The sequence below is a fragment of the Calypte anna genome, chromosome 1 (genome assembly GCF_003957555.1).
Source record: "Calypte anna isolate BGI_N300 chromosome 1, bCalAnn1_v1.p, whole genome shotgun sequence".
Taxonomy (NCBI): domain Eukaryota; kingdom Metazoa; phylum Chordata; class Aves; order Apodiformes; family Trochilidae; genus Calypte; species Calypte anna.
In genome coordinates this window covers 132,634,981-132,648,301 of record NC_044244.1, presented here as the reverse complement: position 1 = coordinate 132,648,301, position 13,321 = coordinate 132,634,981, and the positions used below count along the sequence as shown (strand labels likewise).

General features: G+C 36.9%; 1 protein-coding gene across 2 annotated transcripts in view; it reads left to right on the top strand.

The window, feature by feature from the left end:
• Positions 1-13,321, top strand: part of GABRG3 (gamma-aminobutyric acid type A receptor gamma3 subunit) — a 296,684-nt gene that overhangs the window by 75,075 nt on the left and 208,288 nt on the right. The window lies entirely within an intron of this gene.

The window sequence follows — 13,321 nt, the reverse complement described above, 5'->3', positions numbered from 1 at the left end:
TGAAATGCCTACAAACTGCTGCTAATTCTGTCAGCACAGATGTTTTTCTAGGAGATGATAATGATGCTTCTTTGAGAAAATAGTGAAATTGACAGCAACCCTGGGTATAAAGAATCGGGTGTACTAGTGGAGGAAAATCTGGATATGAGCTGGCAAAATATGTGGTTATAGCCTGGAAAGCACCAACAGCAAGCAGTGTGGCCAGTGGGTCAAGGGAAGTGATTCTTTCCCTCTACTCCACTTTTGGTGAGACCTCAGCTGGAGTGCTGTGTCCAGGTCTGGGGTCCTCAGAACAAGTGAAACATGGAGCTCTTGGATCAGGTCCAGAGGAGGGCCACAAAGATGATCAAAGGGCTAGAGCACCTCTTCTGTGAAGACAGTCTGAGAGCGTTTGGGTTTGTTCAGCCTGGAAAAGAGAAGGCTCCAAAGAGACCTTACTGAAGCCTTTCAGTGCTTCAGCTGGGCCTATAAGAAAGATGGAGATAAACATTTTATCAGAGCCAATTGCAATAGGACAGAGAGTCATGGTTTAAAACCAACAGGGTAGATTTAGGCTAGATATTAGGAAGAAATTCTTTACTGTAAGGGTGGCAAGAGGCTGGAACAGGTTTTCCAGGAAGGTTGTAAAAGCCTCATCCCTGGAAACGTTCAAGGTCAGGTTGAACTGGGCTCTGAGCAACCTGATCGAGTTGAAGGTGCCCACTGCAAGGGGATTGGACTAGATGGACTTTAAGGATCCTTTCTAACCACAAGCATTCTATGCTTTTCTATCCAGTGCTTTTGAAACAGGAAATTATGTCAAAAGAAAAAGGTTGAAGTGTGAACTGTACAAGGAATGCGAGTTAAACTGGTTTCCACTTTGTCCTCTCTATCTTAATATTGTTGAATCTGTTATAGACCACTTTAGTTTTAACAGAAAGGTCTCTTCCAGAGAGACTAAGCCTTGCCTACAGGTCTCCCTGTTAAAATATAACCAAGTCTAATAGAAGGTTATTAGAAATCAGTAAGGATGAAAAATAAATAATGTAATGAACAAGACCTAAAGTTTTACTTTATAGTAATCTAGATCCATGTGCAGTTTTTCAAGAGTAGTCTGAAATATGGGTAAAAGCCCTTCCTTTTGATCCCAAAAGCTTAGGAGTGCACCCACCAGTTAAAATGAATGTTCTCAAAATACTTACCTCACATTAGATGATGTCTTAATTATAAAATCCCTAGGGTTACAAAAAAAAATATTGAATCCTTGAACTACTCATACAAAAAGTTGCCTTCAGAGACAGATGTATGAAACCTATTGGTGCTCTTGTGTTGCAGATGTCTTAGATATGTCATCACCTTATTTCTGGTGAACTACAACCATGCTCTGTGTTATGCTCTGCTGCTGAAGCACAAAGAAACTCTGTGAATGAAACTAGATGCAGCTATAAAACTAAACTGAAATGGCAATGCTGGAACTTTTGTCAGGGAAAGAATCAAGAAAGCAAAAGGAGATGATGACTTCTGTAACAAGCAGCAGTGTCACACTTTTCAAAATGCACTCCAAATCCCTTCCTTACATAGACATTTCATTCTATCATTCTATCTGTGGTAAAAATTCAAGCAATTTTTTTAGCTTTTTCCCTTGAAATATGTAAACATAATTTGGTACTGTTTTAAAACACTTTTTTTTTTTTTTTCTGAACAGTGAGCTCACTAATGTTTTTGTAAGTCTGTTTAACCTAGGAAAGATTATTTGATTGTTATGGAAGACTGGGAGAGACCATGATGGGAAAATGCAAATAAAAGTCATGGAAATAGTCCACATTACAAGAAAAGTGTTAAAAAATTGGTTTGAAGAGAGGATGTTTTTGTCTGTATCTTCTAAACTGAGCAGTAGGAAAAAGTCTCAGCTTCTTGTAGACAATATAAAATCTATTGATGTGGAAAGCAGAAAATTGAATATGTCATAGATTGTAACAGAGTGAAGTTCAAACAGTCTGTTTGGATAATAGACTGCCATAAATATATCTATGACATGGAAAGCATGCCAGCTGAAATTATAGAGGATTTTCTTAGTCTACAAAATGTGTATTCCAAAGATTGTTTCTGGTCTAATGCTTTCTATTCCAGGAAGACTTAGGTGGTGAATTCAAAATATAGTTGTAGTTCCATCACAACTTTCATGTAGAATATTTAGCATGGGATACTCAGCTGAATACCTTCTCATTCTACAGTTTACTCCTGTCCTTTCTGTCTTTCTGTCCTTTTATTTTGTCTCTCTGTCCTTATTTTAAAACATTTTTTTCTGTCCCTTATTTTTAATATGTCCCCTTTTCTGCTTTATTATTTTTTTTAATGGTTTGAAAATGTGAGTTGGGAGGGATCCTTGTATGGATGAACTAGAGCTTTACCTCTGAACCTCAATGCCAACATTTAGAACTGGAACTTTAAGTTCATTTAAATTAAAATTATTCATGTTTTCTGTGTATATGAACAATTGTAGTCTTTCAAAATCAGCTGAATACTATCACTGACTTCATCAATGAACTGATGTCACAGGTGAGCCTTCCTGTAGCAGTGAAAGTGAAAACAGGGACATTGCTCCATATACCAATATAGTCTCTGATCACTTTCTCCTCAAGCTGTGTGCATGTCATTGCATTACCTCTGACTTTTCAGTGGTGTTTAAAATGTGGGAACCAGAAGCCTCTGCAAAGTCACAAGTAATGTCACAGTTTCCTTTGTGCATATAAGCCATGAATGTGTCAGCCTTCTTATGAACCCTGGTCTGTTGTTTGTTTACCATGACCTGAGCAACTTTCTTTGCAGTCACTATTCCATGGAATAAAGTAGAGCCTCAGCATAGGACATGTTATGACGTGAATAAATATGTGACTTTGCATTTGGCTGTATCTAATGTGTCTTATGTCTGAATTATTATAGCTCCTGGTCTGTCATTCTTGCAGTCATCCCTTGCCAGTTCCAACTATAGTCTATAAGTGTAACAGATAGAATACTGTAAATATAATGGCTGGATTACTGTTGTTCACATGGTTTGATGGGAGATCATCAGGCTGCTTCTGTAATTTTTAATAAACCAACACATGTAATTGTTTTTTATTACATTAGAATGATAAATATGAGATGGTAAATAGTGCACTCTTTTTTTTTTTTTTTCAGCCGCAGTGAATTTCATACTTAGTTTTCCCCAGAGGCTCTGATGGGTAAAAGAAATTAAATATGTCACATGCAGCCTCTCAAAAGATGAATTTGTATTTTCTAATGGTAAAGATTGTTGGAAGTAAATAAAATAGCAATGAATGGTGTTTTATTTTCACCCACTGTGTCTAATATGACAATACATTTGCTGCTGGGTCTTTTAATCAATGCTCTTAAACTTAAGCTTTATTTGCCTTTTTACTACAAAAAATTGATTTAATGTGACACAGATCCCTATGCCAAGATTCATTAGATTTCATGCTTAATTGTGTCTCGGCAAAGAGCAGGACCTGACTGCAGATTGCCATTCTTGCAGTAATACATCGTTTTCATAAACTTTTTTTGCAGTAGTTTGCTCTTCTTTCACTCAAACATTCCTTGAAGAATTCACATACAGGGACTCAATTAAAACTCAGCACTGACCATTTGAAATTCAAACACTTTTTACCAGACTAGTTTTGAACTTCCCTTTGTATTGCTAGAAAACTGAGTATTGGAATTTAGGGTGATGTTTTCTGGGGTTTTTTTGTTAGTTTTGTGGGGTTTTTTTTGGATGCAAGATCCATTTATTGCCTAGATTCTTAATGTACTTTACTACATATACAGTACAATGTATTGGTAGGCAAACCTGAGCTTTGATCTCTAAATACTGTCAGAAGACATGAATTTGTTACACTGCTTGTTTTTCAAGAATAATTGTTATCTGTGTAGCTAGGTAGATATACTTGCTACCATCCTAAAAAAATATACACACATATATAAGGTGAAGTCCCTCTTATGGAAGAAGATGACTGTTTACCCATATAAACAAAATCTTCAGGCAGACTAATAAAAAATCATCAGAAACTCTGGGAATGTGATTCAGTGAGTTAAAAATTAATCAAGAAACAAAACCTGTGATGTTATGCCTGAATTTAACTGAGATTGTGCACATGGTTTCCTAGGATTTGAAACCATCTTTGCAGAAAGAAATGCTGGGCAGAAGGCCTGGGGAGAGTCTGCCAGAGGCAACTCTAGGTAGCCTGTCCACCCTTGGAACATGCAGGGCTCTGCGAAGGACCTCTCTGCATGGGAAGGCTGCTGTGCACTTGAGGTGATGGCCTTTGACTGATGCTGCATTGCAGGAGGTCTACATGTCTGCCTTTAGTTATGAGGAGCCACCACCTTTGGGTAACATGACCTTTTTCACATAAATTAAAGGTGTTTCTGAGTGAATAGCAATTCGTTTGACTTTAACTTCCAGCCTGCCATCACTTAATAATGGCTTTGTCACTAATGATTTGGTGGGAATGATTTCTTTTTATATAACACTTGTCATCCAGGAACATCCCAGAGTACTCTGTAGAGAAATTTACTGGTTGCTCAGAAACTGCTTTGCTAGCCAAATGCAGCTTGGGATGGAAGGTGGCAACTGTGTGGCTACAGCTCAAAATCTGCTTGCTAGAGATAGATGGGGAAGGAAAGTGGTTCTTAGTAGAGTCCAAGGAGAACTATCTTGTCCTGGTAGATGAGAGTTTGGCAACAGCTAATATGGTTATAATTTGTGCTGTACAAACTTCTAGATGGGAAGGGAGATCTTTAGAAAGTGTTTGTGGAGAAACACGGTGAAGATAAGGTTCTGGATGTTTGGGTTTCTGGGTTGTGGAATGGGAAGACAGGTCAGAAACTCTGCTGAGAGAGACTGTGTCTGAGCGATTAAGGTTTTCTTGTGGAGGAAGTCTCATACTGCCATGCAATATCGATCACTGTTTAACTTTATTTTTGACTTACAAGTTTACAAATTGAAAGATTCAAAGGTGAGAATTACACAATATCTGTGGAAAAAAGGTACTTTGTAAATACTTAAATTTACATATCCATTTGTAACAAAAGAATGGTGGGAATCCAGGTTTGTGTTTATCAGGCTGAGATGTTGATGTCAGTGGGGGATGATAGAAACAGGAAAAGCCTCTGCACAGCTATGAAAGGTTTATAGTTTCTTTATGGCCTGGGTTTTAAATGGGAGGGCACTATACACTGCAAGTTTCTTCTTGACCAATTTCTTGTAGAGGCCTTCTGTATGGAGAGAAATATCATCTCATGAAGAACATAGGAAGATTGATATATGATAATATTGTTTGAAAGATGTTTAGACACTGTAAAAAACTGTACAGATAAAGACAGGACATTAGAATGGAGGATAAAGAGGACATTGTTAAATGTCCTGTGATTTCATCTCCAATATTTTAAGTCTGAAATTATATTATTTTTGTGTTGATATACATTTCAGTAAGTAGTTTCTCTAGAGATAAAAATGATGACAAAAGATGTTTTAAGCCAGCAGCTTACTAGATATTAGTGTAATAGCATTGTTTTTCAATTTAAATCTATTTTAATTTAATGGCTTACTTTTATTTCTGTTTGTTCTTTGTTGTTTTTGTTTGCTTTGTTTGGTTTTTTGGTTGGTGGGGGGGGGGGGGGGGGGTTTGGAGCAGGTTGCACAGGACCATGTCCAGTTGGGCTTTTAATGTATCCACAAATGGAGACTCCACAAGGTCTTTGGGCAACCTGTTCTTGTCTCTGAGAACTATTGCAGTAACAATGTGTTTTATTCTGCTCAGCAGTATATATTTGGATTTCAACAGTAACCACCAACACATTACAAAATACTGCTTTGAAAAATGAAAATTATTCTTCCTGTTCTATAAAGTGAATTTCAAAGGAAAATTTTGTATACTTTATACTCAAACCTGAATGAATTTTTTGTATGAAATTGAAAAAGTTGTTTCAGGAGATAAGAATAAAAACTCCATGAGAAGTATTTTAGACAGAATTTAAGTTCTCTAAGAATAGAACTGAAAGAAGTGTAACATAAAACACTATAGGGTAAGAATGAATTCTAGTGTTCTGGGAAGTAATTCACTCTGCAGGACAGTAATAAAAGAAACATTTCAACAGTGTTCAGATGTGGAATCTTGTCTGAGAAACTAACACTGCTTCTCAGTGCAACACTGTTTGGATACTGGCTGTGCTTATCATGTAAGAAATACGTTTGAATACCTGCTGAACTTATTAGAAAGTACTAGGAACTAAAAGGTGCTTTATATGTGATGTGATCTCCCAGGAATGCACAGCTTTTGTAAAGGAATCCACTTACTGAGATGGCTGAAAATACATTATGGATGCTAACCACAGCTATCAAGTTGGGAAATATTGTTCTGTGTGACTTTTATTTTTCAACTTGTACAGTGGGAGAAGGCTGATTTATTGTGACTTGTAGGAGCACCAGTTTTGAAGCCAGTGAAGATAACTGTGGACGTAATGCTCAATGAGACCTTGATTTCATATTGTCGCCAGGTGAAAGGGTGTGTGAAAAGGTGCATGGTAGAAAATTGTGTGTAACATTGAGTGATGGACAAGAGAGTGTGCAAGACAATTTCATCATAAGTCTATTCAATATCAGTGTAAAGGGAATGACCACATCTGACAACCTTACATCTGAATGAATCCGTAGTGTCACAGTGATTCTACTTTTCTGTGTTCTTGGACTGGACTCTTTCAGACTTAATTACCTGCAGTTAGGCCTATTTTAACAGCTACAGAAAATAAGTAGCATGATTGTTTGGAGACTTTGAACCTTGTAACTATTATCCCTGAATGCTTTTTTGATTTATATTTTATTCTGTTCACTCACATCAGTTTCATAAACAGTTTCCAGAATACCTTCAACAAGGTATTTACACCAGGCCCCTGAAGAGTTCATTTATTTATTTATTTAGTGTTTATCTAAGTTTTCAAATTACAAAAAGGAAGATAAATTTACTTAAAGACAAACCTAGCCCCCCCATGCTATTTGGACTGAATCAGGAATTTGTCAGTTTTACCCTTCTAGAATATTATTTTATATTTTGCTCTTCAATCTTGTTCAAAGAGAAAGCGACCTTTGTAGAAAAAAACCCAAGAATATTTAGAAACCTGAGCCAGTATTTGGATGCTCTGATAGTTCCTATTGTTAAAAAAATATTTTGGAAATACTGACCCTTCTGTAATGCACCGTCAACTGTAGAAGCTGGAAAGCTTCATACTGACAACAGCTGAAGTTGTGCAAAATTGTGCATTATGCTGATTTTTGTTATCATATTTTATGTGGGTGTTTTTCCCCCCATCAAGAAGCCCACGTAAATAAAACCCAAAATAAGACAATTTTGCACAAAAAGTATTCAGAGCTTTACAGTGATCATTTCATGTTCATACGTGAAAGTTCTGAAGTTTTATGTCATATATAACCCTGCTGCCTTAGAAAACCAACTGGATTACACTTTTCCAAATGATGCAATAAAGAATACCAAGCCACATCTTCTAGATCATTAATTTTAATACCTCTGCAAAGTTTTGATGTTACAGATTCAGATCATGCTTTGCTTTGAATGCAGGTTGTTTTTACCTAGGCTTGAAGGATGTTACTCTTAAGGGGACTTTTACTAGAAGTAACAGAAAGAAAAAATGTAGATCCAAGAGGAGAAAATGATTTTTGAAAACAATAGCTTAGAAGAATTCTTTGTGATCTCAGCAGCAATAGTAATTAAAGGCTTGTATGTTTTATTCTCCCTGTTAAAATTTCTTCCATGAGACTCCAAGGCAGCACGATATGTATGAGTGAAACCTGGTAAAAACCTATGAGAGTTTCACAATTAAACCTGTAGTTATAAAAGATCAAGTTTCTTCACTCTTCCTTCACCAAGGCTCTGGAACCCATGTAGGACAGTTTCAGAGGGAAATATTCCCAGCGTTTGTCATCAGGGTGTCTTTTACCCCAGAATTTCCAAAGACAGTGAGATAGGTCAGTAGGAGGAGGGACAGAAGCTGCTGTCAGAAGCTTCTAGAGAAGTTACCCTGCTAGTTTTGTATTTGAAGGAGTACTTTGCTTTCCCCACTTCCCCCCTTTTCATGCTTAGCACAAGAAATGAGACCTAAATGAAGAAGCCAGCTTTGCAAATAAAACTTCTATAAAATGACTTATGAATGGCAAGGAAAACATATGCTGCACAGCTCTTGAATAGAAGTTGCAGTGCATTTTGGTTCTCAGATTGTTCCCTTCACTATGCTATTGCCATGCCTTTAGTAATGACCAACATCTGTCCTGTGTTTATTCTTTTCCTTATTCCGCAAGGGAATAAGTGTGTGCAGTGAAATATTTTGTTTTAGCTTATTAAATTTATCCTGCATATATTTACTTGTAAGTTTGTTAGATGAAGCCAGGTCAAAGAAATGTTCTTTGAACCTGAAAGCTCAAAATTTTATTGCTTTTAGTCTTTTGAAAGATTTCTCCACAGCCTTCAGCAGTCCCTGGAGAAAGTTCATCTTTATCAATGCCAAGCCTTTCCCCTCAGGGTAGACAGTTCAACTGGATGTATAGGCTGAGAAATACCTGTTTGTATCAAATATTGTCATGTTCCGTGAAATGACTGAAAACAGCACAAATGCCCTAGCCAAGAGAATTAAAAAGACAGCATATCGTGATAAATAAGGTTTAGATAAATGCAACTCCTAATATAACGAAGCTTCAAATTACTTTTAAAATAAGGAGGGGAAGGAGGAAAAAAAAATCTTAATAATGGAAAGACAGTCCTAAAGACATACTAAGCAAAATATTATATTCAGTACTATATAAACCCATTGTTTTTCCTAAAAATACATTTTTAACAGTCTTTGATATTTAAAATAAAAATCTGTGTATCTAATTGGAAAATTTTCAGTGCACAAATGCCTAAGTAAATTTATGTATACTCTTTTAAATACCTGACTTTGAAAAGAAAATAGATAAAAACAAATAAATCATTGTAATGAGATTAAAAAGTAAAACCCCCATAGGAAGGCTGTTTATAATGCATGATGGAACTAAGAGCAGGACCTTCCTTAAAAGATTAGTGTATGCTTTAATTCAGGGAAACTGAAAAATATTGCTGCTGAAAAGCTAATGGGTAAAATTCTATAAGAGCTATAACTCCTAACAAAGCAGTTAAGCAGACAGAAGAAAAATAGCATCTACACTTCCTCAGGCTTCATTAAACAAGCATTAAAACCCTCTTAGCACAGAATGGAAAGAATAAAAAAAAAATGGTTGTTCAAATCAGTGAAGTCACATCCTCATAAACCCTTATGGAGATACAAGGTATGAAACAAAATAGAGGTTTTATGTTTCTTTCAATGAAATCTTATGGGTTTTACAGCAATGATGGTGGTTTTGCAGGTATGGAATAGACAGACATTTTCCTTTTAAACAAATATGAAGGAGAGCCTATATCTAGGGGGAGGAAGAAGCTGGCCAGTGATCCACAGTAATTGTGTTTCTGAGCCTCTCACTTTAATTTCCACTGAGCCTTGATCAACAAGATATTAAAAAAATAATGTAATCCAGTAAGGTTCATACCCAGACTCTGGTTTTGTGAAAATCTCAGTGGTTTCAGAAAACCTCAGGTGTTTTCTAGAAATTTCTTGGTATATATGGTCCAGCTTTCAATAACTTTTAAATAAAAGAAGAGTAGCAGGGGAGAGCAAAGAAAGGATTCAAGCAGCTTCAAAGTCCTCTCCATGCATTTCCTTTTGCTATTCACACCGACTGCCTTCATTGCTTTTGTGCTGGAGGAAAAAACTGACAGACAAGATGGGAGAGATTTCTGAACCAAAATAATTTGCACTGCCCCAGAAACACTTCTTGCTGTGATAAGTAGTTATTCCAAACTGAACGGAAGCTTTTCCACTGACTCTAATGGTCTTTGCACAAGGCATAAAAAGTGCAGGGACTGAGTGAATAAACTTCTTGAACCTTGTTTGTCAAGTGGAAATAACTGTATTCTTTTTTTAATACTCTTCAAAGACTGCATTATAATATGTAAACATCTAAGTCATGCAGACATAAGGAGGATTTTTTTGAATACAGATTTGACTTTGTGACCTTAAGCTTTCAGTCATCCTCAGGCAATGAGCCTGAAGATGTGTTTGTCACATCAGACCACATTAAGCAGGTGTTCCTGTGCCACTGTGATCTGAGTACTGAGCAACACGATGCTCACTGACATCATTGATAGACATGTTAGCTAAGAGCAAGCATGATGTGGAGTGAAATGGGGCCAAGCATAAGGTGAAACCTTTGGTAAGTATATGACAAGGATGAGGGACTATTACATTGAGATTAATGGCAGCTTGATCCTTTATTTGTGAAGTGACATCAACAGTAACATTGGTAGTTTGGCTGGGAATGGGTTGGCATGTTTTGACCTTGCTTTGCCAGAATCTCCCATTTCAATGGGATGCAGCCATCATTTCATGCCATTTGCATATGAGGCAATCCCTCTGCAGCCAGTGAAGGAAGACAGGCACTTCCAGGATCTTAATGTCCTAGAACATTCATGTTCATCAGCACTTAGTAGCCTTCAGTTTTTCTACCAACCCAGCCACTCAGTCACGTGCTTATTTGTTCATAAATACGTGAGTTCATCTTTTCTTGCTGTTGTAAGTGCACTACTACAGTCATATTTGAAGCTTGCCACCTCTCTGGTAATGTTAATTAGTCCTTTTCCTGCCAGCACTAAATATGTTTAATTTCTTACTTCTGTTTTGCTGGGTGCATTAAAAGGCACTTCAAAGAAGCTCTTTCTTTGCTTTCAAAGGATTCTTTTGAACCTGTATAAAGGGTAGGCTTTTAAGTTGTAGACTTTGCACATAAAAACACATTTATAGAGTGCCTAATCTTTATCTTTGTACCCTTCAGACTACTTACCTGTCATTGTTGTGACATGCACAAATAGTCTGCCTTGGATGTGATGTTGTCTTGGGTTGTTAACCTCTGCCCCTGAATCTCTCAGTTGTTTCTCATTTGATTGTTGCATAACATAATACATATAAAACTGCAAAACATTGATTGCCACAGGAAAATAGGTGTGCTTATCCTTCAAAATTCAGTTGGCTTATGATTGGAAAAGAGAGGCTTAAAGATTATTTGTCTCTGAAAGTTTTCACCAGATCTCTTTATATATCTTGTAATGGAAATATTAGAAATTTGTAATAATAAATTGACATCTATTCCTATAGTGCTCCCATCCATAAGGAATCTGTACATAGGATTGTCATGCAGATGGACCTGTATCAATATGAGTTTTGATACATTATTGAGATGGGACATCCTTTCAAAGCCACAGTCAAAAGCAATGAAAGAACTTAACAAATAGTGAAGAACTGATTATTTCCACATCTCACCCAGTCCAACCCTTTTCTTTTTTTTTTTTTTTTAAGATGGGCAAGAAACACAAGGAAACAAAACCAACTCAGTTCCTGCCAGGATGATGTGGACTGGCCATGCTGTATTTCATTTTAATGGTACATTAAGCTCCAGATTAGATAAAAACCAGGAGTGCCAGATTCTTGACACAACAGTGCTCTCTCCTATTTTCATTACATGGTATAAAAGAGGTGGCCTGTTATTGGAAGAGCTGTTAATCTCTTTCCTTCTCTTGTTACACTGTCAAGAAGAGCACAGGCTCCTGCTGTGTGACTTTAATGAGCTCATCTTTCTACATCCTCATGACAGAAAAGTACTTCTTAGCTTCTTGGCTACCAGCCTTCATCAGTCCCATGGCTATTTCGGTATCTACTACCCTAATTTTGTGCATCTCCTTGCTATTCTTCTGTCCTGGGTTGGGCTGCCTGCCTGGCCTTTGCTCTCTAGCAGGAGGAAGTAGAAAGGTGGACAGGCTTCTCCTTTTCTCCTTGCCCACTGATGCTTCTTTATCAGTGCTCCAGAAAGAGCAAATACTCTTGAAAGGAGGTTTGGTGAGGATGAGGGCTCTCACAACTTCACCCAGAACCACCCTTCTCTTCAGCCTAAAGGCTTATTATTCTATCGGTATTTGCTGTGGATGTGCCAAAGCAAGACAAAGCTCCCTTTTCAAAGTACATTGAGCCACTTGGTAAAGGTTCATCCAGCAATTATAACTCTAAAGAGTAGGCAGTATGGTCAGATCACCAAGCTCATCATTCTGGATTCTTTCTAGATGAACGGAAGGAGCTGGTGTGCTTGCTGTAGCCTGAGGTGCTGGAGAAGTGCAGTGCTGTGTTCTGTACCAGCACTTGGGAGAACACAAGCTCTTGCTGATGGTCAACATTAATGTGATAAAGACCTTGACAGCTGAATATGGATCATGTGCCAGAAATACAATTCCCTGGACAGCTGAAAAAGGTTGGAAGAGCTCCCATTTTGTTTTGTTCTGCAGGAGCTTAGGGCCAACTGGGAAGCCAGAAGCACCTCCCAGTTGCTGATGTGACTGTCTTGATGCAGGAATTTACATCTTAGTATTCCACAGTTGAACATCATATTTAATTTGAACTAACAGGAGTACTATGGAAGAAGGTGTTTCCAGCTGATGTAGGGACAGTTACAGCAATATTATTTGTACTGCTTCCATGCATGCTTTCTAGTTGCTTTGCTGTTTTGAACCACATATATTCAAATTAAAGGTACTATTCAGTGAGAAGCACTGCATAGCTTTTTGTCACCTGAGTTAAGTTTGCATTATGTTTATTTATAAAAGAAAGTCGTCCCCCCCAAACCTAATGGTAAATATTATGCAACTACATCATGGTAGAATTCACAATATTTCTATAATTGATAAAACATCACTTTATCTCTTTGCAGTTAGTGAAAATTTAACTTGTGATTTATTTTTTTTTAATTTTTTTTTCTTTCTATATTTTTAACTCAGTTGCAAGAATTGCAAGGGGGATGTGTGTGCAGGCCAGGTAGAACTGAGAGAGACAGCTTACAAAATTACAGAAATAATTTTTTAAAACCATTTCCGCTAAGACTGGAAGATATTAAAGAGGAAAAAACAAAAGTTAACTGGTTATGCTTCAAAACTACTGTAGTGGAATAAAAAATTAATGATAGATGAATACCATTTGCACATAAATATCTTTATAAATAGATCAGAGAGACAGGAAGGAAAGGAAGGAAACTATGATAGCTCAACGGAAAAAGAAATGCTTTTTTTGCTGTTTTGCTTAGCAAGTAAAAGCACAATTGTGGCAAATTTATTTGTGACTCTTTACACACTTTAAAGGATATTTTAGCTCCTAAATATGGATTCAA